Below are 26,193 nucleotides of genomic sequence, written 5' to 3' on the forward strand. Positions count from 1 at the left end.
AGGCTCCCTCTCTCTCCCCCTCCCTCCAGCTCGGCTCACCTGCGCCTGTTCCACCCCCCACCCCCCAGCTCTTACTGGCTCGCATCATGGACCCCAAATTACCCGGAGTTTTTAAGATGCAACCATCCAGGAAATTTAATGTCTCCTCTCGCCCAACAGGGGTGCAATACCGAGTCCATTCTTGTAATGACACTTTGCACACATGCCTCCAAAGCAGCCGGCTGGGAAGGCTGAGAAATAAGCCTTCGGATGATTGTGCTGGGGAAGGGGTTGGGCTGGGGGGGGCTGGGGGGAAATAAGAGAGTGAGATCATAATTGGAGGCGGAAAGGAGCCAGGGAGAGAAAAGCCTTGGAAAGGGGAGAGGAATGTGGCCCTTCTCTGCTTCGGAAGCGGCAGGGGGAGAAAGTGGACGCTGCCCCATCCGGGCCCATTGCTCTCATCTAGAAGATGGACGGCAGGAAAAGACCTCCTGGTCCATCCAGTCTGCCCTTAGGCTATTTCCTGTATTTCATCTTAGGATGGATCTATGTTTCTCCCAGGGATGTTTCAATTCAGTGACTGTGGATTGACCAACCACGTCCGCCGGAAGTTTGTTCCAAGCATCTACTCCTCTTTCAGTCAAATAATATTTTCTCACGTTGCTTCTGACCTTTCCCCAAACTGACCTCAGATTGTACCCCCTTGTTCTTGGGTTCACTTTCCTATTAAAAACACTTAAACCCTCCTGAGCCTTATTGAACCCTTGAACATACTGTATTTAAATATCCCCACAGCTTTGCCCTCACTCAATAATAATAATAATAATAATAATAATAATAATAACAACAACAACAACAACAACAACAACAACAACAACAACAACAACAGAGTTGGAAGGGACCTTGGAGGTCTTCTAGTCCAACCCCCTGCTTAGGCAGGAAGTCCTACACTACTTCAGACAGATGGTTATCCAACATCTACTTTAAAACTTCCAGTGTTGGCGCATTCACAATTTCTGGAGGCAACTTCTGTTCCACAGATTAATTGTTCTGACTGTCAGGAAATTTCTCCTTTGTTCTGAGTTGCTTCTCTCCTTGTTTAGTTTCCACCCATTGTTTCTTGTTCTACCCTCAGGTGCTTTGGAAAATAGCTTGACTCCCTCTCCTTTGTGGCAACCTGTGAGATATTGCAAGACTGCTATCCTGTCTCCTCTGGTCCTTCTTTCCATGCCCAGGTCCTGCAACTGTTCTTCATATGTTTTAGCCTCTGTTTTAGACACCTGGTCAGTGGCACCAAAGTCCATTATGGACCCGCAAATGCCCAACGCAGCCACAGCTGTGGGAGATTTGTGAGGATTTAAGTAAAGAGCCAACCATCCCTTCAACATGTAGCCACCATTTTATTTATCTGTTTGTTTTGCCAAGTACACATTGGTGGTATACAAAGATATAATAATATTCATATACGTGATACTAGTAAGAGAGAAAGATTCGGACAGGGGACGGAAGGCAGGCTGGTGCACTTATGCACACCCCATTCCCTTCCGTGTGGTCCCCTGACCTTCTGGCGCCCTGCAAGACACCCAGGCAGCTGGAGAATTGGGATCCCTGGGCTGAGCATCAAGGGGCCGCGGGGTCTTTCAGGGGGCTGCAGTCAGAAGGGGGCAGATTGCCCAGCCTTGCAGAAAGGTGTTTTATCTCCTCCCCCTTCGCTCAAGGCCTTTCTCTCCCCCCTGATAATTACTCTCAGGTCCCAGCAGATGTTCTGGGTTAACAAGTTATCTGTATTTTGGGAAGGCGAAGGCGTCCATTAAAAAGAGAAGGGGAAAAACCCCCTGATTTATGCAGCCGCTCACTGACCTTGGATAATACTGGAGCCTCTTTGCCCTCCCTCTCCTTTCTCAAGGGGAGACGGTTCAAGCCCTAAAGTTCCTTTTATTCTTTCTTTCGGCTTGAAAGAGGAGAGGGGAGAGACCTTTCGTGGCCTCCCAGCTTCTAAGACTCTTGGAGGGAGGAGAGGTGGCCGGCCTCTTCTCTCTCCCTGACTTCTGGACTCCTGGTGTCCAGAAGGCATCGGCTGTGCTTCAGCAGCCTCCACAGACTCGAGCGGAGGACGTGAGTTGGAAGCTAAGTAGCTGCAAAGGGAAGTTCTCTACCCACCTGGTGGGTTTGAAGGCGGAACAGGCGGCTGAGACCCTCCCTGGGGCTGCAGACCTTGAGAGGGTCTCCCAGAATCAAGCGGGGCCCACTGGGAGGGTCCCCAGCTTAGAAAACCAACATCTGCTTAAAATCTTCCAGTGTTGGAGCATTTACAACTTCTGGAGGCAACTTCTGTTCCACTGATCAACCGTTCTGACTGTCAGGAAATTCCTCCTTAGTTCTAAGTTGCTTCTCTCCTTCTTTAGTTTCCACCCATTGCTTCTTGTTCTGCCCTCAGGTGCTTTGGAGAATAGCTTGACTCCCTCTTCTTTGTGGCAATAACCCCTGAGATATTGGAAGGCTGCTATCTTGTCTCCCCTGGTCCTTCTTTGCATTAAACTCGATATTTACCCATTTCCTGCAACCGTTCTTCCTATGTTTTAGCCTCCAGTCCCCTGATCCTCTTTGTAGCTCTTCTCTGCACTTTTTCTAGAGTCTCCACATCCTTTAGGCATCATAAAAAGGATTTTTTACATTGTTCTGGACCAGGCGGGGGTGTGGCACTGCCCAGGTGCCCCGGGCTTCTTTCACTTTCCTTTGCTACTGGTTTGGAACTGTGAATGCTCACACGTGGCCCTCCTGCACAAGTCATCGGTGATGTCCAGGCGGGTGGGCGTGGCAAGAGAAACCGGCAGAGAAAGGAAGGGGCCCCCACTGGCTTCTGGTCCCCCCAATAAGGGCTCAAAAGTGGCCCCAAAGCAGGAGTGAAGAAATGGACGTCTGGGCAGACCTCCGCCGGCCTCCCTCCTGAATTAATTACGGCTGGTGATGAGGGGACTCGTTTAATCTTGGTGACTCGATTGCCCCCCAGGGACGGCTTGTTTTGCTCGCGGCTCTGTCGCCTCACTCTGCTCTGCCGGGCTCCCCAGAGGGCAGCAGGAGGGGCTGGCTAGGATTGGGAGTCGGGGGGGGACATAGATCTTCTCCTAATCGAGCAGGCTTCTGTTTTCCATGTTGGGCACATGCAACGGAGCCTCCATGTACAAGGGCAGCTGGCCTGTTGTCTTCCCCGTGGGGGTGTCTTGCCTTGCAGGGCTTGTTCTGAGGTGGCCCCGCCCTCCACCAACAGCCCTAAGATCATGGCAGCAGAGCCTGCCTCAGGCTTCCATTAGAGTAGGGTAGAATAGAATAGAATAGAATAGAACAGAATAGAATTCTCTTTATTGGCCAAGAAATCTGTTTCGGTGCAGATGCTCTCAGTGTACATAAAAGAAAAGAGACATTTGTCAAGAATCATGAAGTCCAACACTCAATGATTATCATAGGGGTCAAATAAGCAATCAAGGAACAATATTAATTAAAATCTTAATGATACAAGCAACAAGTTACAGTCATGCAATCTTAAGTGGGAGGTGATGGGTGATGGGAACGATGAGAAAAAGTAAATTTAAGGTTGCATGTACCCAACTATTTGTGCCTGGTAATCTTTCACTTCCAGCTCTGAGGGATTTTAGCATGTGGGAGAGAGCCTGCCATCGTGGCTTATTCTAGGATCTTGGCTAGGCAGGATGTGGCTTAGGAAGTGGGCCTGATCTGCCCCTGGGCTGGGCCTTTGCAGGGCAGGTGGAAGGAAAGAGAACCCCCACGTTTTTTGGCTTGCCCAGGAGGCTGTCCATTTTGCAAGTTGACAAGCGAAGCGGAGGTGCCTCCCTCTCCAGGAGTTGTGGGAGAGATAATGTGCTGACCTGGCTGTCCAAGAGATTTATCCCCCTGGTCTGCTGCCTTTCCCAGGTAGGCAGAGCCCTGGGGAAGCCCAGGAAGAGCACATCTGGGCCAGAGGCTGGGGGCACCTGAGTGAGTGCACAGCTGGATCTGACGAAGCCTCTGAGCTCTGCTCCTCTTAGGGGCCTCTAATCCCCAGCCAGTGATGTCTTCTTGGGGGGGGCATGGAGGGGGGTCAGAAGGCTGGGAAAATTGCAGAGTGTGGGTGGGTCATTATTGGCTCAACACTCAAAACATTTTGGAATCTTTGGAAATGGTCACAACCAGAGACTTCATCTTTTTTTATATATTTTTTAAATTGATTTTATAGATATGGTTACATGAAACAAACATAAAACAGTGCACAGTGCGTGTGCCCATCACCCGACTGACAAGAACCACCACCACCAATTGCGCGGGGTTCAAATATTTACTAGTTTATATATATGTATTTCCTTGGCTCTCCTTTCATTTGTTATTATTGAAAGAGTGATTGGAGTTTATTTTTCACATTTGCATCACAGATTCTACTCTGCATATCACCTTTCCCCTTATTCCATCGTCCATCAGCTTCTCCAGTTTATTTTCATCAAAGTTGTTTAATCTTATTTCCATGATTTCAAAATGTATGTGATCCACCATGTACCAGTTCTGTAGTGTCCATTTGATAGACTCTTTCCAACCCAATGCCACCACCGCTTGAGGGCTTTCCAGTGCTGCGGTTTTTATTTCTTTAAAATCTCCTAGTTCTCTTTGTTTCATTTACATGGCTATTCGACTTCACCTGTCGACCCAAAAGTGAGTTGAAATTATGTTTGCAAGGAAAGATGTTCAACAGTGGCGAGATTCAGGTTTTTTTACTACTGGCCCTGTGGGCGTGGCTTGGTGGGCGTGGCAAGGGAAGGACACTGCAAAATCCCCATTTCCTCCCGATCAGCTGGGACTTGGGAGGCAGAGAATAGAGGGCATCCCCAGGCCGGTCGGCCCTATTTAGCCTCGGCCGGTGCCCACATGACTCTGACCACAAACAGGCTCTGTAATTTGCATCCGAGGAAAATCACATCCCGGTCTTTGAAAGGCAGCAGAGGTCGGACGTTTCTCTGGATCAAAGTTATCCCGGATTGGGTCAGAAGCACAGAGTCCCATCACATCACGCAAAATAACAACAACAACAACAATAATAACCACAGAGTTGGAAGGGACCTTGGAGGTCTTCTAGTCCAACCCCCTGCTTAAACAGCAAACCCTGCACTACCTTCATACAAATGGTTATCCAACCTCTGCTTAAAAACTTCCAGTTGGGCCATTCACAACTTCTGGAGGCAACTTCTGTTCCACGGATTAATTGTTCTGACTCTCAGGAAATTTCTCCTTAGTTCTAAGTTGCTTCTCTCGTTTAGTTTCCACCCACTGCTTCTTGTTCTACCCTCAGGTGCTTTGGAGAATATCTTGACTCCCTCTTCTTTGTGGCAACCATTGAGGTATTGGAAGGCTGCTATCATGTCTCCCCTGGTCCTTCTTTTCATTAAACTAGATATTTACCCAGTCCCTGCAACTGTTCTTCGTATGTTTTAGCCTCCAGTCCCTCATCCTCTTTGTAGCTCTTCTCTGCCCTCTTTCTAGAGTCTCAACATCCTTTTTGCATTGTGTTGACCAACACTGAATGCAGGATTCCAAGTGTGGCCTTCTTACCAAGGCCTTATAAAGTGGTATTAACCCTTTGTGTGATCTTGATTCTCTCCCTCTGTTGATGCAGCCGAGAACTGTGTTGGCTTTTTTGGCAGCTGCTGCACACGGCTGGATCCTATTTCAATGGTCGTCCACTTGGACCCCAAGGTCCCTCTCACAGTTATTACTCTACCTGTGCGTTCTGTCTTTCTTGCCTAAATGTAGAACCTGACTTTTTCCACCATTGAATTTCACCTGGAAATTACTCTCTGTGCAGAAGCCTTTGTGCATCCTCACAGGCCTTTTTTGTTTTGCAAACCACGATGGCTGGAGGATCTGTTCGGGGAGTGGCCATAAATTCCCATTACCGGTTCTAAAGATCCGGTCCGAATCGGCAGTGATCCACCGCTGGTGGTGAGGTCCCCTTGCTCGCCTCAGCAGAATCCACTTGGACCCACCCTCCCCTCGGAGGGGTTGCGTCTCTCGGCCCTGAGCCGAAGCGAGCGAGCCCTCCACTGGCTGCAGCCGGAAGCAGCTCTAGGTGGGAGGCTGCCTGACAGCAGCATTAAATCTGCTCCATTAACTTTTAATTTGCAGGCATGCCTTTAATAACAATAATAATAAAAAAACCCTAAGAAATGAGGAAGCTCTGGGACTTTGGAATTCAAACAGAGAAGCACTTTCTGCAGGAAAACCCAGACTTAACCATTCTCTAGAAGAAAGAGGTGGGGGGTGGGGCTGGATACGTGGGCAGCAGTACCTGGAGACTGTATAGGAGAAGATCACATTGGCAATAGCCATAGCCCTTAGACTTATATTCCGCTTCACAGGGCTTTTACAACGCCCTCTAAGTGATTGACAGAATCGGCCCCTTGCCCCCAACAATCTGGGTCCTCATTTGACCCACCTGGGAAGGAGGGAAGGCTGAGCCAACCTTGAGTCGGTGGTGAGATTTGAACTGCCCAACTACAGCTATCAGTTAGCTGAAGGAGCCTGCAGGGCTGCCCTCTAACCACTGCACCACCCGGTGAAAAGCAAAGAGTCCCGGAAGTGGCCATGGCAAAAGAAAGCCGGGATTGGGCCGATAGCACTAAGAGCCTTGGGTGCAATGGCAAAACATCTGGAGCCCCATCAGCATTGACAAAATTCTCCACCGGTCAATTGCAAGAGGCCACTTTGCTTGGAAGAGCTGAGATCCCGTGACAATAATTCTAATTTTAACACCGCCAGGGATTCCTATCTGCCTCTCCCGGGCCCTGGGGGGAAGGACGTGATGGGTGGACCCAAAAGCCCAACCCAGTGCAAACCTATGGTTGACTGTGTCATCAGTCATCATCCTCATCTGTTGGCATGGAATCTCCTCTCTGTCTCCCTCTCCTTCAAAAGACATAGAAACAGAGAAGATTGACAGCAGGAAAAGACCTCATGGTCCATCCAGTCTGCCCTTATACTATTTCCGTATTTTATCTTAGGATTCATCTGTGTTTATCCCAGGCATGTTTGAATTCAGTTCCTGTGGATTTACCAACCACGTCTGCTGGAAGTTTGTGCCAAGCCTCTACTACTCTTCCAGTCAAATAATATTTCCTCACGGTGCTTCTGATCTTTCCCCCAACTGACCTCAGATTGGGCCCCCTTGTTCTTGGGTTCACTTCCCTATTAAAGACACTCCCCTCCAGAACCTTATTTAACCCTTGAACATATTTAAATCTTTCGACCGTGTCCCCCTGTTTCCCTTCTGGAGTTGGTGAAGTCTTGCCTGATGCGTTTCATGCTGGAGACCTTAAGACGAGTCGTCCTCCCCTCCCCCCACCACAAAAGCATCTTTTTTGAAAGGGAAACAGAAACTCTCGCACATGTTGCCGCCATGTTTGGGATCTGCCACTTGACAGATGCCACGAAACCCACCCACGCTGTTTACTTCCCGGCAGTCTGTCTGTGCCCGTTGCCAGCTCTTGTGCAGATGGCGTCTCTCTCTTCCAGCAGCCGGGAGGAACACAAAGAAGTGCTCGGAATTTGGCCCACCCGGATCTGGGCTGCTGTGCGCACGGCCGAACTGGGGTGGAGATGGACCTCTCTCTCTCTCTCTGCCCATTAGGCCTCCAGCCGCCCCCTCCAGTCCTCTCCCAGCCGGACTTGAGGGGGGGGCTGCCTGTCCTGGAAGTAGCATTAGGCTTTAGATTTATATAGCGCTTCCTAGTGCTTTGACAGCCCTCTCCAAATGGTTGACAGACTCAGCCTCTTGCCCCCAACAGACTGGGTCCTCATTTGACCCACTTGAGAAGGAAGGAAGGCCGAGTCCACCTGGAGCCGGTGGTAGGGTTTGAACTGCTGAACTACAGCCAGCAGTTAGCTGAAGGAGCCTGCAGGACTGCAACTCTAACCACTGGGCCACCAGGGCTCTTGACCCCGTGGGGGCGCAGTGCCGTGGCCGGGACCCCCTCCTTCTCCGACGCCTGCCTCCAGAGGAGGGCTGCTAAGGTGGAAGGGGGGCGCGTGCTCGCCCCCGGGGCTCTGAGGGCCGGCGGAGTCCGGCGCAATTCTGCCACCTGGGCAGGGGAGGAAACCGCGCGCGGACACGCAGGGGCGCCCTTCGCCCAGGTGCAGCAGCCGAATGGCGCTGGACTCCGCCGGCACTCAGAGCCCCGGGGCCGAGCACACCTCACCGCTCCACCTCTGCGCCCCCCCCCCAGCTGCAAAAGCGCCTCTGAGCATCTGCAGAGCGCTCCGCCCCAGCTCCCCCTCCCTCCTTCCCGCCCTCCCTGCGGGGATTCCCAGGCGGGGTCGCGGCCAGGCGGGGGGGCGGGGGGGGGCGGGCAGCTGGGCAGGCGAGGGGCCGAGCCGCACCGCCTTTGTCTCCTCCCTTCCCGCGGAAGCCGGCCAGGCGAGGCGAGGCGGCCGGAGCCGGAGCTGGGAGCGGCTTGGGGGCCTCCGCCGCGCGCCCACCGCCGCCCGGAGCGCCGTGGTGGAGGGCGGCGAGGCGCGGCGCCTTCCTGCCCTTGCCCGGAGGAGTTTCCGCGGAGGCGTCGCCGCCTGCCAAGGTGAGGGGCTCGGCGGGCGAGGGGAGGCTGGGCTGGGCGGGGGCAGCCCCGGAGTCCCCTCGGCGGTCTCGGCCGGGTCTCTGCCTCCGGGGCGCATCCTGGCGGAGGTCCCGGCCGCGCGCTTCCCCCCCGCGGTGCCAGCGCCTGATTTGCCTTCTTTCCCTTGGGGGGCGGGGGGGGGCTGGCTCTGAGTGGGGGACGGTTGCTGCGCCCCCTCTCGAGGACCGGGACGCTCTTCCCTCCGCCCGGGGCTGAGCTGGCCTCGCAGGGCCCGGTGGGGCTTCCCAAAATCTGCAGGCAGATTGGAGTCCGACCATTGCTTTTTGCACGGGCCCAGGAGACAACCCCCCCCCCCGCCCCCCAGCCTGTTTCTCTTTTTTAAAATAATCTTTATTAAGTTTCTACATATAAAAAAATAGAAAAGGAAACAAAGAAAGAAAACATACACAAAAGAAACCCCCAGGGAAAACAGATAAACATACAAACTTGGACATCATATGAAACAGTTACAGTAGTGTTCTTTGTATGCACATAGACATAGTTATTGATTTTATTTTTTTATTGGAATTGGAAGGGGCCCTGCAGGTCATCTAGTCCAACCCCCTGCTGGTGCAGGAGACCCTACATCACGCAAGTCCAGGGTTAGGGAAAGTTGGCTTGTGGACTTCAACTCCCAGAATTCATGAGACAATCATGCTAGCTCAGGAATTCTGGGAGTTGAAGTTCATCTAGAAACCTAGAAGATCGACAGCAGACAAAGCCCTCCTGGCCCATCCAGTCTGCACTTATATTATTTCCTGTATTTTATCTTAGGATGGATCTGTGTTTATCCCAGGCAGGTTTCAATTCTGTGACGGTGGATTTACCAACCACGTCTGCTGGAAGTTTGTTCCAAACTGTCATATGTCATAGAAGAGCCAACTTTTCAGCCTTTTCTTGAAGGTCACTAGTGTTGGAGCGTTCACCACCTCTGCAGGCAACTTCTGTTCCACTGGTTGATCGCTCTCAATGTCAGAAAGTCCCTCCTTATTTCCAGGTTGAGTCTCTCCTTGGGCAGCTTCCAACCGTTGCTCCTTGTCTGGCTCTCTGATGCTTTGGAAAATAATGTGACCCCCTCCTCCCTGTGGCAGCCCCTCAAGTATGTGAGGACTGCGTTCATGTTCCCCCCTGGACCTCCTCTTGGCTGGACTATCCATGCCCAGTTCCCGCCACCTTTATGTTTTGGTTTCTAGTCCCTTGATCATTCTGGTTGCTCCCTTCTGCACTTTCTCTACAGTATCCATGTCTCTTTTGCAGTGTGGTGACCACAACTGAATGCAGGACTCTTGGGTGTGGCCTGAGTAGGGCCTTGTAGAGTGATGTGAGCCCCTCCCTTGTCTTGGAGTGTCTCCCTCTGTTGATGCAGCTCAAGATTGTGTGGGCTTTTTTAGGCGCCGCTTATCTTCAATTAGTATTTTCTAACCCTAATGCAAACCCTTGGCCAGGAAGTGGGGATGGGTGTGGGGTGGGGGCACAGAGAGAGGCCTCGACTGTCCCATGGGGGGGGCTCCCCCTGGTCTCAGGCAGCTGCTCCAAAGAGCTGATTCCCTGGCGGGGCTGCAGAAGGAAAGCCACCCTGCCAGTTTGTCCGGCTTGCGTTTGTGTCTTCTTCTTCTTGTTGTTGTTGTCGTGCCCCACTTCTTAGGGTCCCCACCCTTCCTTGTGCTGCTTTGCACCCCCACCCTGACCCAGGGCTAACGGCCACCATGTGAGTCAGCCAACGGAAGGTCAGGGGACTCCTCGGCCTTTTCCCCCAGGCAAAGTCTTCCGAACACCTTTGGAGGGATCTTCACCTGCTTAAAATAACAGGTGATGGAGAGGGGGAGGGACACACCTTTTCCTCCCTCCCTCCCTCCCTCTGCAGGTGGACCTTCCTCCACAGCATTGCACCATCCATTTCTGACCCCAGGTGCAGCTGAAGAAGAAATATAAGTCATGGTTTTTATTTATGCCGCCCACTCCCTGGGGACTCGGGGGGGGGGGGGGGCTTCTGTCAGGGCTCTGGGGGGGCTCGCAGGAGGTGCCAGGGGGGTGCAGGAGCCAAAGGGGGGCCAGGACCCCCCCTGGTTGAGGAAAGCAGGTGGAGCCGGGCTGTCGGGGATGTTGACGTTGAAGTGGACGGCTGAGAGATTGATGGCAGAGAAGTGGGACCAGGCAGCCGTGCCAAAAAAGCTACAGATAAACAGATGACTTCATCATCCGGTGTCCACTCAAAAGCAGGGGGGCAGTGTGGAGCAGGAGCCTGCTGTGGGGGGCTCCATTGGTGGGGGGGCTTTTGGGGGGGGAGGTCTGACAGGAGGGAGGGGGCCACGGCATCCTTGTAAGTCTCCTGAGCTGCCTTTCCCCTCCTGCGTATTTGTGCCACCCTCTGGGACCCCTGAGACAGACGAGAGGGGGGGCTGGGGGGCACCAGGGAGGGGGTGCAGACCCGACCTTGGAAAAGGCCCCCTGGGCTGGTCTTGCTGCCAGGAAGGGCACCGTCAGCCTTGCGATGGGCCATTTATTTATTCTATCTATTCTATCTATTCTATCTATTCTATCTATTCTATCTATTCTATCTATTCTATCTATTCTATCTATTCTATCTATTCTATCTATTCTATCTATTCTATCTATTCTATCTATTCTATCTATTCTATCTATTCTATTTATTCTATTTATTCTATTTATTCATTGGACTTGTATGCAAGGACTCTTGGGTGGCTCGTTCCTGGTTTTTCTCCTCCTCCTCCTCTTCCTCTCGGCTGATGGATTTAGCCTGTTGTTTCTCCTCTTCCCCCCCCCAAAAAAACCCCCACCCCCCCCTGCTCTCCTGGGGTGGAAAAAGAGCCCACCTGGCGATTCCCTCTCCCAGCCAAGGAGCCGGAAGGATCAATAGTCTGGCAGTTGGAGCCATAAAGGCAGGCGAGGCGGGATTCGTTCTCGTCTCTTCCCAGCGCCTTCTGCAGCCGTAGCTCCAGGCTGGCTCCTTTCGGAGGGAGGGAGGGGAGGGGGAAGCGGGGGGGGGGGGCTGGAGACGCCGTTTCTCATTAAAGCAGAACTGGTTGGCGTGAAACGTGTCTCCGAAAAAAGCCTCCAGGAGCCACAAGATCAGCTCTGCAAAGTCACTTGGCTCTGTTTGTGCCCCCAGGTCCAACTGGGCTCTTGGGGGGGGGGGGGCTGCTCTTTTTACAAGGAACGAAGGATAGAAGCACAGAAAGAAGATGATATAATTTAAATTCTTAATTACAACCTTCCCCCCCCTTTATTGCTATTGTTATAATTAGATCAAAGGCATGACACGAACCAATATTTTCTTTTCTTGTTGTATGAAGAGAAGTAAGTTTGGAACTTTCCTCACAAAGGGCAGTGAGATTAAAAGGAGGGTCTATAAGGGGCGAGTACAAGTCGAGTGCCTTCCGTCCCCTGTCCTATTGCTCTCCTATATCTCTTCTTCTATTCTTTCATTGATATGTTCTGTTCCTATATCTTCTCTTCTTTCTTAGATATATTTTACTATGAGTATCTCCTCTATAACCTTCATCATGTATTTTACTATGAATATATATATATACACACACCCACTAAAACCCTCATTGTGTATTGGACAAATCAATCAATCAATAAATAAATAAATAAATAAAACATGCGATAAGTAAGAATATAAGAAATGGACTGTTGTGGCATAGTTTTTAGTAGAAAAAAGCAAACAGTCAAGAGAAATTGTGGTAGCTAAATTTTAATATCAAAACAAAACAGATAAATAATTAAGAATTTGGATTAAGAATTTGGCCATTGATACTATGATGTATTGTATTCTGTGAGCTGCCCCGAGTCTGCGGAGAAGGGCAGCATACAAATCTAATAAATAATAATAATAATAATAATAATAATAATAATAATAATAATAATAATGTCGTACTCTAATCGACCCGTTTTCCGTAGAGCTTTGTGCCAGAAGAGTCTATCTGAGAGTTGAGGGGGCTGAAGGTCAACTGTGGTGTGTGTCCCCCCCCGCCCACTCCACCAAACGCAGCTGCTCCCCTTCCTTCTTCTGCAAAGTTTTACCTCTGGGGACAAAGTCCAGGCGAGGCAGAAAGCGATAAGGCCGCTTCTCAAGGGCTCTGCGGAATCTCCCCTTGCTGCTCCTTCCCGCCTTCTCTGGGGCCACCAGGATCTATGGGCGCATGGGGTGCCAGATCTTATGCGTGGCGTTGCCTGGGGCTGGCCAGGTTACATTAATTATTTATATATGTTAAAGGGGCCTTTGAAGGTCATCTAGACCTCCAGTTAAACCCCCTGGCAGGGGCTGCTTCTTGCTCCCCCCTTTGATAGGACCAAAAGGGGAACTGGCTTTTGCTAGACCAGAGGACTTTTGGGACTCCTGCATGGCGAAGGGGGGCAGGGGGTCCCTGGGCTCCTCTGCCTTGGAAGGCCTGACCCTTGGCTGCCCAGGGGCTCCACCTGAATCCCCCTCCCTCGCTTCCCCATGGTACGGAAACCCACCTTCTCCAAATCAAGGGAAGGCCAAGTTGGTGGGCTCAGGAATTCTGGGAGTTGGAGTCCACAAGTCCTAGAAGAGCCAGCTTGGCCTATCCCTGCCCCAAATGATCTGCAGGGTGGGCAGCCCCTCTCTCCTCCATTGAGGGGATGCTCTGTGACCCAGAGAGTCTGGGGGGCTCCCCCTTGCTCCCCCCGGGGGTCCCAGCCCTGATGAGCTGCTGTCCTCCCAGAGGCGGCCTCGGCAGGGGTTAAGAGGGCTGGCTGGGCTCCGTCCCTCCCAGGGCTGGGTCTGAGGATGCCGGAAAGAGTTTCATGAGGCCAGCAGAGGCTGGGCAGGGAGCCAGCGCAGCCTGGTGCGTGCGCAGAGGCCGAGCGAGCGCTGGCACCATACAAGGAGGTGGGCCGAGGACTCCTGGACTCCCTTCCTCTTTGGGGGCCGGAGGGGGCGAGTGTCTCCCAGTGGGTCTCCCCCCCTCCCCCCCCCGGGGGCTTCTGGAAGCTCCCATCATGGCAGGGGGCCCTTCGGACGGTGACGCCCTTGGTTTCCTCCGACACAGAGCTGGATGAGGGTGAGTCTGCCCCCAGGGTCCCCCCCTCCCCTCCCTCGGTCTTTCTCCCCAGAATCAAGGCTTGCAGAGAAGGGATGGGGCAGCAGGGGGCACAGCTGGATGTGGGCCAAGGAGGAAGCCAGCAGTTTGGGTGGGGCAACACAGGAGGTGAGCAAAGGGGCAAGGGAGGAGGGGTCAGATCTTGCCCCTTCACCCGATGGACGTGGGACCTCCTGGGCCCCTCTTTTCACTGGAGCTACATGGGTTGGCATTTCTAGCCTTTGGGTCATTCTTGGAGGATGAAATGTTTGGGGGCTTTTCTCTTTGCTTCTAGTTGCTTCCCAAGATTGGACTTCAAACTAGGTCAGGGGTCAAGAGCCTTGTGAATTATTCACACAAGCATCGCTCCTAGTTACCCATCTGCATCGCTCAAAAAAATATTAGAATCCTAGAAACCTAGAAGATTGACAGCAGAAAAAGACCTCCTGGTCCATCTCGTCTGCCCTTCTACTATTTCCTGTGTTTTATCTTAGGATCAATCTATATTTATCCCAGAAGTGTTTGAATTCAGTTCCTGTGGATTGACCAACCACGTCTGCTGGAAGTTTGTTCCAAGCTTCTACTCCTCTTTCAGTGAAATAATATTTTCTCCTGTGGCTTCTGATCTTTTCCCCAACTGACCTCAGATTGTGCCCCCTTGTTCTTGGGTTCACTTTCCTATTAAAAACACTTAAACCCTCCTGAACCTTATTGAACCCTTTAACGTCTTTAAATGTTTCAATCATGTCCCCCCTTTTCCCTTCCGTCCTCCAGACTAGACAGACGGAGTTTATGAAGTTTTGTGCTTCAGACCTTCCACCATTCTTGTAGCCCGTCTTTGGACCCGTTCAGTTTGATCCATCTCTTTTTGTGGGTGAGGTCTCCAGAACTGGACACAGTATTATTCCAAATGGGGCCTCACCAGTGGGATCACAACCTCCCTCTTCCTGCTTGTGACACACAGGGTTTGTCTGTGTCTTGTCTTGTTCTCTTGCCTCCTTATCTTCTTCTCCCCACATCTGTGATTTTATTTTATTTTTTGGAACCCACAGCGAATGCGTAAAGTGTTTCCAGGCTTCCCGAGACGGCCCTTGTTTTGCTGTCCGGAGAGAAAAGTGGGGCAGATGCCTGGGGGGGGGGGGGGAGAGAGAGAAGGGAAAACAAAGTGACCATCACAGCCCAGAATCAGAGTTTTGCAAACAATGGTTGCAAATCTAGGTCACTTTTTGCACACGCCGAGAGAGAGTGCGGAGTGCGTGCAACCAAGTCTTTGGAAGGAGGAAGAACCTTCCGTCTGGGATGTTCAGGCGGGATGCGAATCCCGCAGCATTTAGGGCGGGGGTGGGTGTGTTTTGGGGGTGGGGGGGGCCCGAGGGAGCCTGTCCAGCCATCCTGGCCTGTTTCTTCCAGCCTGTTAGGAGGAGATTCCGCTCGTCCTCCTCGCTGAGGCTTCCAGATGTCCCTGGGCTGCAGATTCGGGTCACGTGGCAAAGGATTTGAGGCTCTGGTGTTTGCAGCTCCTCCCCAGGCAGGAAAGCGGATGTGAAGTTCCCGCTTGGCTTTTCCACAGCTGGGAAGGGTGGGGGGAGAGGAGGGGGCAGGAACGTCACTTCGATTCCCACCCAGCCCAGGAAACGTTTCTGCTTGCATTGCCCATCCCTGCACAACTGACCTCCTCCTCCTCCTCCTCGGTGGTTGTTCCATCTTGGAGTCCCGTGTACAGTTCTGGTCACTGCACCTCAAGGAGGATAAAAATGGAACTGGAAAAGGTGTAAAGAAGGGGGAACAAGAATGACCAAGGAAATGGAGCCCCTCCCTTAGGAAACCAGATTCAGCCTTGACAGATGGCGTTGAAGGGGGGACTTGACCGAAGGGTATAAAATCCTGCATGGGGTAGAAAAGGTGGACGGAGAAAAATCCTTTTCTCTATCCCACAATACTAGGATGAGTGGGCACTGCTTAAAACTCATAGGTAAGAAAGTGAGGACAGATACAAAGGAAATGTTTCTTCCCCCAGAGGGTCCTTGGTTGGTGGGATTCCCTTCCAGAAGAGGTTGTGACAGCTGTCAGCCTGGAGAGCTTCAAGGCAGGATTAGACAGATTCGTGGATGCCAAGTGTACATTGGTAGTGATTGAAATGGACGCCCAAGTGCTGCTTCTATGTTGGTTGAGGCAGGCAGGGTTCCCTTGTGTTCCATTTGTTGGAGGTCAAGGGAAAGGGAGGGTCTTGCCTTCTCTTTCTGCTCATGGACAATTGGGGGGCCACTGTGAGACACAGAAGGCTGCGCTCGATGGGCTTTGGCCCCATTCATCACGGCTCTTCTTAGGTTCTTAGGTTCTTAAATGGACCTGGGGCAACATTGCAATTGTCTCCTTTGGTCTCCTTGGTGCCACAGAGTCAGGGCAGGTGGCGCAAACAATGGCCGCCTTCTTCAGAGGTGCCTGCCTGGAATGGGTTGGAAGACCCCGGAATTGAGGGCTGGGTCTCCTCGAATTCCCCCCTTTCCCTCACAAATGGGGCCCAGGCAGGCTCCCACCACGAAATGGCAGCAGTTTGCAATCCAACTTTTCCCTCCACTCTGGGAGGTGCAAAGGTTCGGAGGCACTGCGGTTGTTTTCTGGGTGTTAATAATAATAATAACAACAGAGTTGGAAGGGACCTTGGAGGTCTTCTAGCCCAACCCCCTGCTTAGGCAGGAAACCCTATAGTATTTCAGACAGATGGTCATCCAACATCTTAAAAGCTTCCAGTGTTGGAGCATTCACAACTTCCGGGGGCAACTTCTGTTCCACTGTTCAATGTGTTCGTGTGTTTGTTTGCCTGTCTCAGTTTGAATTGTCAGCCAAGCTGGTAACGGACACTGCTCAAAAAAGTAAATAAAGGGAGCCCTTAAACAACACAATATAACTCCAAGCAATCAAACTTCTGTGAAATCAAACTGTCCACTTAGGAAGCAACACTGATTGACCATCAATTTCACCTGCTGTTGTGCACATTCAACGTTGTACAGAACAACATATTCAGTGAGAATATTTTATCCATTCCGATCTAGGATGTGTTATTTTGAGTGTTATTTATTTTGTGTTATTTTGAGGGCTCCCTTTATTTTTTTGAGCAGTGCATAAAATCAGAGTTGCTTGTGAGCAGAGTGATTTATGCGCCTTGTGAAAAGGAAGGAAATACTTAAATACACATCAAGTGGAGGGGAAATACAACTCTTTTTGTTTGTTTTGTGAAATCTTGTTTGTTTTGTGTGTGGGGGGGGGGAAGTCCAGGAAGAAATTGGTCAGTTAAATTGTTCTTTGAAAAACTTGGTCTTCTGGGAATCTCCAAATGTCTCTCTCCCCCACCCCCAACCTCCTATTGACAGGTGACCAGGAGGGGATCCCATGGCCTTAGATTACTAGTTGTCTTTTTTTTTGGATGGGGGGGGGGGAGAATTAGCTGATATTTTTCTTCCATGTTTTTGATAACTAAACACCCCCTCCCCAAATAATCTACCTGGGCTGCTGCAGCTTCCCTTCGCCTCTTCTTTTGCCCCCTTCCTGCCTCTGTTTCCCTGGGAGAAATTCATTCTTCCAGGGGGGGGGGGCAGGAACTTGGAGGGATCATCCATAGCATCACTCCATGGTGATTCATTAATGATAAATTAATATCTAGTTTGCCAAAGCATCGTGCTGTCGGGCCCCATCTCTCAACCCTCTTCGCTTTCTGTGGGTTTGACAGCTCAACCAGGGGCTCAGCGCCTGCTTAAAAATGGCTTTGTTGGTCCCCAAAGTAATTTGACAAGTCTGTCAGCTATTGATTAAAAGAGAGAGAGAGAGAGAGAGGAAAGCAGGCCACCTGAAATTATTCAGGAAGATTCAGGAGGACTTGGGGAGTTCGAGGGAAGAAGCCCCCCCTCCCTGTGTGGGAAGTTTGACAGGAAGCAAATTTGTTTCTGAGATTCTTTCATGAAAAGGTGGAGCTGGAGATTCCTGGCTGGGGCCGATTGGGTGGGTGGGTTAGGAAGGGGGGGGCTGAATGGAGGGGATTTATTATTATTATTATTATTATTATTATTATTATTATTATTATTATTAAGATTTGTATGCCGCCCTTCTCCGAAAACTCAGGGCGGATTTGGAGGATCATCCTATTTATTCAGTGTATTTGTTTGATTGATTGATTGATTGATTTCATTTCTTTTTTAAAAAAAATAATCTTTATTAAGTTTCTACATATAAAAATAGAAAGAAAAGAAAAACCATTTAAACAAATAGGACGTACAAAGAAAAAAGAAAGAAAAACAAGGTAGACAGACAAATGACTATATCAACTTAAACAACATATAAAACATGTTCGGTTTCAGTGGTGTTTGATAGATAGTTATTTGCTTATCATCAATTAATATTTTCTTTCACTACATATATATATTTATTTGTCGTATAGAAGACATAATTTGTCGACCATATTGTTGACTATCACTGTCAAGCGACCTAATATTGTGTATTTGTATCTAAGTGTGTGGAATTGTATGTTTGTTTTCTTTAGTTCTGTATATTGTGTCGCCTTCATTTTGGATGTTTCTGAGACAGGTGTGGATTCGTTTTAGGGGCCTTTTGTTTTCCATCCATTTCTGATCCATTTCATTTCTATGCCGCTCTTCTCCCGAGACTCAGGGCAGCTCGCAACACAGCAAATGCAAAACACACCAGGAATCTAACATTAAAATACTCTAAAAGCCTCAATACTAAAAGCATATAAAAAAATCTTACTTAATTCATATTCTAGAGCCCCAATTCATTTAAGAACCAATCACCCACCTTCACCCTGTCATATTCAATTGTGGGCCGGGGTAGATGTTTAAATTCAGTGGCAGAGGTGTGGTTTTAAGGCCTTGAGGAAGGCGGGGAGGGTGGGGGCGGTACGAATCTCCAGGTGGGGGGGGGGAGATGATTCCAGAGGGCTGGGGCCACCACAGAGAAGGCTCTTCCCCTAGGTCCTGCATTGTTTGGCGGATGGGACCCGGGGAAGGCCGACTGACCGGCCGCTGGGATGCGTGAGGGAGAAGACGGTCCCGTCAGTAAGCAAGACATGAGGGAGCTGCTTGGATGCCAGGAAAGGCCGCCATCCTCTTGCGCCCTGGGTATGTGTTGCCTCCTGCACCACCGGAGCCGCACAGGGAGGGGGAGGACCCCCCTGTTTGGGCCAGTTGGCCTCAGTCTGTTGGGTCACAAGGAGAGAAAGGCCAGCAGGCTCCATCCGCCTTCAGCTCCTGCAAAGTCTCCAAAATGCTTTGTCTCCCCTGGCTGGTTCCCTCCATCTGCCCCCCCCTTTCCTGCCGTTTGGCCCCCTCCCGGATTAGCCAAAGGGACCAGGCCAGGGGGGCACCTGGGAGGGGGCACCCACCGGCCCCGGTGCCTTCCGCTCCCCTCTCGGCTCCTGCCTTGGCAAACCCAGCTGGCATTGCCAAGAGTGGTCAGGGGAGGTTTCTCTGTCCCCTGGAAGCAACGTTCTCCGTCCGAGGGGAGAGAGGGAAGCCACTGCCAGCCTCGCCCAGTTCACTGGCAGAGCGAACGTCCGGGATTGCCAAGCCCCACCTCAGCAGGCCTCCCGGGGAGCCCCACCCAGAGTTTGCCCCGGTCGATCGGCTCCAACGTGCCAGCTGGGCACAAAAGACCTGGAACCCTGTGCTGATAAGAGCTGCAGGTGAAGGAGCAGGTAGAGATCGGAAACCCCTCCCTCCCTCCTTCCTTCCCTCCTTCCTTCCTTTTTCCTTCCTTCTTTTTCCTTCCTTCCTCTCTCCCCCATTCCTTCCTTCCTTCCTTTTTACCTGCCTTTTCTTCTTTCCTTCCTTCCTTCAATCCTTCTTTCCTTCCTTCAATACTTCCTTCTTTCCTTCCCTCCCTCTTCCTTCCTTCCTTCAATCCTTCCTTCCTCTCTCCCCCATTCCTCCCTGCCTTTTTTCCTTCCTTCCTTCCCTCCCTCCCTCCTTCCTTCCTGCCCTCCTGCCTTCCTTTTTTTCCTGTCTTTTTTCCTTCCATCCATCCATCCACCCTTCCTTCCTTTTCCCCCCTTCCTTCCTCCCTCCTTCCTTCCTTCCTGCCCTCCTGCATTCCTTCCTTTCCCATCCTTCTTTCTTTCTTTCTTTCTTTCCTTCCCTCCCACCCTCCTTCCCTCCCTCCCTTTCTTATTTTCTTTTTTCTTCCTTCCATCTTCCTTCCTTCCTTCCCTCCCTGCCTGCCTCCTTCCTTCCTTCCTCCCTTCCCTCCCACCCTCCTTCCCTCCCTTCCTTCTTTTTTCCTTCCCTCCCTCCCTCCCTCCCTTTCTTCTTTTCTTTTTTCTTCCTTCCCTCTTCCTTTCTTCACTCTCTCCCTCCCTTCCTCCCTCCCTTCCTCCCCTCCTCCCTTCCTTCCTTCCTTTCCCTCCTTTCCTTCAAAACAACAACCTGTTTTTTTTAGAGAGCTGGCAATACCCCTGAAGGGTGGACTGGGTCTCTCAACCAGCTCCATAATCAAGAGGCAAATATAAACATTTCTGATTTTTCACTGTAACTTTGTGGATCCTGGCTTTAAAAAAAGAGAGGGGGGAGGGGGAGGAGGGGGGAGGAGGAGGAGGAGAGACCTTCTGACTGAAAGCAGCAGAGTGAGGGAGGCCAAGGCAAAGGGGGGGGGGCCTGGAGCACCCAAATCTCATCAGATTCCCCCCCTCCCTGTATCTTTTCCCAGTTTTGTGACAGCTTGATGTGTCTGTGAACACCCCCCCCCCCTCGCATGGGCACCCAGCCACCTTGCCGGCTAGCCAAGGCTGGACACCAGCCAGGAATGTTGCTCTGCCTGGGAAATAAACAGTGAGCTGGGAATGAGTGGCCCTTGGCCCCCTTGGCCCGTTCAGTCCGCGTGGGAGCATTGCCTCCTTCTTGGGGGAAACGGAGGCTGTGGGAACCAGCGCCTGGTGGCCGTTCCTGCCCCGGTGACCATATTTTTCTGCCTCTCAGCATCATCTGGGACCCTGGAAAAAAGTTGCCCTTGACTGCATTGGGGGAGGGTCTGTCCTTGTCTTCCATTTCCCCCACCCCTGCACAGTGCCTGACCTAAGAGCAGCAACCTATTGTCTTGTGGCAAGGAGTTCCACAAGCGAACTCTGTTTTCTCCTGTTACGATGGTAGGCCAAACACCCTCCCCTCCTTCTCCTTATTGTTGATAGCCACTGTATGTATAGAGCTGGGTGCTCAGGTATCTGTTTTGTATTTGATATTTGGGGTTATATTTGTGATTTGGATTGGATAGACCAGTGTTTCCCAACCTTGGCCACTTGAAGATATCTGGACTTCAACTCCCAGAATTCCCCAGGCAGCAAATGCTGGCTGGGGACTTCTGGGAGTTAAAGTCCAGATATCTTCAAGTTGTCAAGTTTGGGAAACACTGGTATAGACATTATTCTTTCTTTTTTTTTAGGTTTTAGAAAAGACTTTATTTAAACAATCAAAATAAACAAAATTGGCAAACATGCTTGTAACATTGGTTAAGATCCTTTCGTTTACATTTCAGGAGTTACTGTTCTCCCCTTGTTTTCTATAAACATTTTAAATCAATTAAGCAACCAATAGAGGGAAAGGAAAGGAAAGAAAGAGAAAGAAAAAAAAGTGAGAAAAGAGAAGAAAAAGAAAGAAATACTAGTGGTCAACTATTTCCCTTGGCTCACGTATTTAAGCAAAGTGTTTATATAGTCATTATTAATTATATATTAATTATTCTCAATTTGCAGGTACGTACCGTAATTATTGTACAGTAAGATGCATTTGTTTGAAATGATATATACATATTAGCATATGCAGAGGTGATGTATTTTGTCGTGTGATCTACTGGTTATTAGTGTAGCATTTGTTGGTTTCTGTATACAGTATTTTGTATTTGAGGGGAGTTTTAATTCTATCGATTAGAGGCAGGGTCTGTTTGTTTCATATAGATTATTCTACTGTACATCTTTGTATAATACACTGCTCAAAAAAATAAAGGGGACCCTGAAACAACACAATAGAACTCCTTCAAACTTCTGTGAAATCAGACTGTCCCCTTAGGAAGCAACACTGATTGACAGTCAATTTCACAGGCTGTTGTGCACATTCAACTTACTCTGTATTAAGTTTGTTTTGTGGATGATATATTTTCCCCAAACATTCTTAACCGCCTCAAATTATCTTGGGACATCCTTAATAACAACAACAGAGTTGGAAGGGACCCTGGAGGTCTTCTAGTCCAACCCCCTGCTTAGGCAGGAAACCCTACATGGCTATCCAACATCTGCTTAAAAACTTCTAATGTTGGAGCATTCACAACTTCTGGAGGCGAGCTGTTCTTCCGGGCACAGAGGGAGGACAACACCAGAAGCTGCCAAGGACAGTTCAGCTCTTGGGGGGGGGGGGGGGCAAAGACGGGCTGGCCAGGCACCCCTGCAGCTGGTATGGGACCCCCCACAGAGGGGGGCTTCTGGGGGCAGCTTCAGTGCCCAAGAGAGGCAGAGGGGCCCAGGGTTTAACATAGAAACCTAGAAGATTGACGGCAGAAAAAGACCTCCTGGTCCACCTAGTCTGCCCTTCTACTATGTCCTGTATTTTATCTTAGGATGGATCTATGTTTATCCCAGGCAGGTTTACATTCAGTTCCTGTGGATTGACCAACCACGTCTGCTGGAAGTTTGTTCCAAGCATCTACTTCTCTTTCAGTGAAATAATATTTTCTCACGTTGCTTTTGATCTTTCCCCCAACTAACCTCAGATTGTGTCCCCTTGTTCTTGTGTTCACTTTCCTATTAAAAACACTTCCCTCCTGGACCTTATTTAACCCTTGAACATATTTAAATGTTTTGATCATGTCCCCCCTTTTCCTTCTGTCCTCCAGACTAGACAGACTGAGTCCATGACGTCTTTCCTGATAGGTTTTATGCTTAAGACCTTCCACTGTTTTTGTAGCCGTCTTTGGACCCATCCATCCATCCATCCATTCACCACTTTCCTGCTTCGGAGGAGTGGAGGAGTGATAACTCTGGGGCCCAGATGTTCCTTCGGTGCCCCTTGCCCTCCTCCTGGCCTGTTTCCTCCTGCCCGCTTTGAAGCCCCCAGCCTCCCCCTTCTTACACCCCCCACGTGAAGGAAGGGGCCACCCTGGGCAGCCCGGGATGAGTGAGCTGAGGGGGGGGCTGGGCCCGTGTGCGGATGTTGACATTAACAGCAGATGTCGCTCCTTTCCCCAGCTACAAAGCGGCCAATCAGCGCCAGCGCCACCGCGGTGCCATTGCCAGGGTCTTTGCCGCCCAGGCGGTGAGAGAGAGGGGGGGCGAAAAGGGGGCCACAAGGAGGGGGGCAGAGGCCTGCTTGGGGAGGAGAAGCTGCGGGGCAGAGGTTTGGCAGCTGGACACCCGGAGAGGTGATGCGGTGGAGCGGCAGATCCCGGCGGGTGAGGAGACCGGCGGGTGAGGAGACCGGGGCTGTTAGTGGGGGGGGGGCTTTTCATTCATCCAACTCAGAGAGGAAGCAGGGTGGGGTGGGGGTCTTGTCTCTGCTCCTTCTGTGCCCGGCCGGCTTTTCCTACAGAGATACAGGAGAGTCCTTGCCCTCCCCCCCCTCCAGCCCCCGCAGCAAAGACCCCCCAGCAGGAAAGAAAAAGGCCCCGTGAATCCCAGTGGCCCATGAGGTCCCACAGACTCGGCCTTCTCCAGGTCCTGTCAACCAGACAATGTTGCTTGGCGGGGCCTCAGGGAAGAGCCTTCTCTGTGGGGGGCCCGGCCCTCTGGAATCAGCTCCCCCCCCTCGGAGATTCACACTGCCCCCACCCTCCTCGCCTTCTGCAAGAGTCTCACATATGTCGCCAGGCTTGGGGCCATTAGATCTAGACCCCCCTGGCCAATAAGTGTGATGTACAGCTGCCATTGAATTTGTTTGACTGGTTTTTTAATATATTGGGGTTTTTTTAGCTTTTTTAATTAATTAGATTTGTTTTGTATTCACCGTTTTATATTGTATCGTCTGAGCTGCCCCGAGTCTTTGGAGAGCGGCGGCATACAAATCTAATTAATAATAATAATAATAATAATAATAATAATAATAATAATAATAATAAACAGGTTTGAGAGAATGGCAAGCGTTGGAACAGGCCCTCCTCCATCCCTGGGAAGCGATTCTGCCCTTCTGGGTGCCAGGCGCATCCCAGCCACCACTGTGGGGGTGCAAAAGACTGGTGTTTGGGGTGCCCCCCCCATTCCTGACCCTTCCCTCTTCACCAGAAAGGCTCCATCAATTAATGAGCACATTGCAGGGGGGCTCCGGTGGCCCCCTCCCCTTCGTTTCTGCGCTTTGAAGGCTGCGTCTCCTGGAAGAGAGGTTCGGTCTGAAGCCCAGGGAAGGATGAGGGCCAGGACCCTGTTTTGACACCCTCAGTCTTTGCCCCCCCCCCTCCGTCCACACGCATAAGAGGTTTGGGTGGAAACGTCCGTGTATCTGCACGTGTTTCCTCTCTGCGCATGATTTGTGAGCCTTACGCCCCTTGCGCCTTGTTTCTATCTGGCTCTTTCAATCAATTAACAGATAGGGATCGATGGAGCCCCGTAGTGGAGCCCTTCCGTCACAGGCTTCCCACATCGACCCTTCTCTGCTCTCGGGGGGGGGGGGGGGGCAGGGGGGCAGCATTGAAGCAGTGCAGTTGTTTTGGAGGGGGGGGCTCTTTGTAGCTCTCGGATTTTGTAATTCGGTCTCCCGGCAAGGGAGATGATTCTCTCTCATCTATCTATCTATCTATCTATCTATCTATCTATCTATCTATCTATCTATCTATCTATCTATCTATCTATCTATCTTATCTATCTATATCTCTATCTCCAGTATATCTCTATCTTATCTATCTATCTATATCTCTATCTACAGTATATCTCTATCTATCTATCTATCTTATCTATCTATCTATCATCTATCTTATCTATCTATATCTCTATCTACAGTATATCTCTATCTATCTATCTATCTATCTTATCTATCTATCTATCTATCATCTATCTTATCTATCTATCTATCTATCTATCTATCTATCTATCTATCTATCTATATCTCTATCTACAGTATATCCTATCTATCTATCATCTATCTTATCTATCTATACAGTATCTCTATCTACAGTATATCTCTATCTATCTATCTATCTATCTTATCTATCTATCTATCTATCATCTAACTTATCTATCTATCTATATCTCTACAGTATATCTCTATCTATCTATCTATCTATCTATCTATCTATCATCTATCTATCTATCTATCTATCTATATCTCTATCTACAGTATATCTCTATCTATCTATCTATCTATCTATATCTATATCTACAGTATATCTCTATCTATCTATCTATCTATCTAGCATCTATCTTATCTATCTATCTATATCTCTATCTACAGTATATCTCTATCTATCTATCTATCTTATCTATCTATCTATCATCTATCTTATCTATCTATCTATCTATCTATCTATATCTATATCTACAGTATATCTCTATCTATCTATCATCTATCTTATCTATCTATCTATACAGTATCTCTATCTACAGTATATCTATCTATCTATCTATCTATCTATCTATCTATCTATCTATCTATCTATCTTATCTATCTATCTATATCTCTACAGTATATCTCTATCTATCTATCTATCTATCATCTATCTATCTATCTATCTCTATCTCTATCTACAGTATATCTCTATCTATCTATCTATCTATCTCTACAGTATATCTCTATCTATCTATCTATCTATCTATCTATCTATCATCTATCATCTATCTTATCTATCAATCTATATCTCTATCTACAGTATATCTCTATCTATCTATCATCTATCTTATCTATCTATCTATACAGTATCTCTATCTACAGTATATCTCTATCTATCTATCTATCTATCTATCTTATCTATCTATCTATATCTCTACAGTATATCTCTATCTATCTATCTATCATCTATCTATCTATCTATCTATATCTCTATCTACAGTATATCTCTATCTATCTATCTATCTATCTATCTCTACAGTATATCTCTATCTATCTATCTATCATCTATCATCTATCTTATCTATCAATCTATATCTCTATCTACAGTATATCTCTATCTATCTATCTTATCTATCTATCTATCTATCAAGTATCTTATCTATCTTATCTATCTTATCTATCTATATCTCTATCTACAGTATATCTCTATCTATCTATCTAATCTATCTTTATCTATCTATCATCAGTATCTATTTATCTACCAGTATTGCTTTATCTACTGCTACTGTGGGTGGGGTTTAAATGAGCCCCTATTCCGCCCTCCCCCCAAAAAGAAAGTGGGCTGGAAAGAAATCGCCCTCCGGACAGAGCGAAGGCTGCTTCTCGGGAGACCGGCCAAGACCGGAAGTCAAACTTGACATATCATAGCTGACCCCCCCAGGAGACCCCCACTAGCCCAGTCCAGCCCCAAAGATT

General features: G+C 49.5%; 1 protein-coding gene across 5 annotated transcripts in view; it reads left to right on the forward strand.

The window, feature by feature from the left end:
- Window positions 1-26,193, forward strand: part of DAB2IP (DAB2 interacting protein) — an 80,220-nt gene that overhangs the window by 34,147 nt on the left and 19,880 nt on the right. Inside the window, exon 1 of one of the 5 annotated variants that reach the window (XM_070758583.1) lies at window positions 8,507-8,588. The exons of 3 other annotated variants lie outside the window; for them this stretch is intronic. The gene's annotated coding sequence lies outside the window, so the exon portion shown is untranslated. Of the gene's footprint in view, window positions 1-8,506; window positions 8,589-13,521; window positions 13,679-26,193 lie in introns of those variants that run through there. One more of the 5 variants, XM_070758585.1, reaches the window with a different exon arrangement.

Source organism: Erythrolamprus reginae, chromosome 8 (assembly GCF_031021105.1).
Source record: "Erythrolamprus reginae isolate rEryReg1 chromosome 8, rEryReg1.hap1, whole genome shotgun sequence".
Taxonomy (NCBI): Eukaryota; Metazoa; Chordata; class Lepidosauria; order Squamata; family Dipsadidae; genus Erythrolamprus; species Erythrolamprus reginae.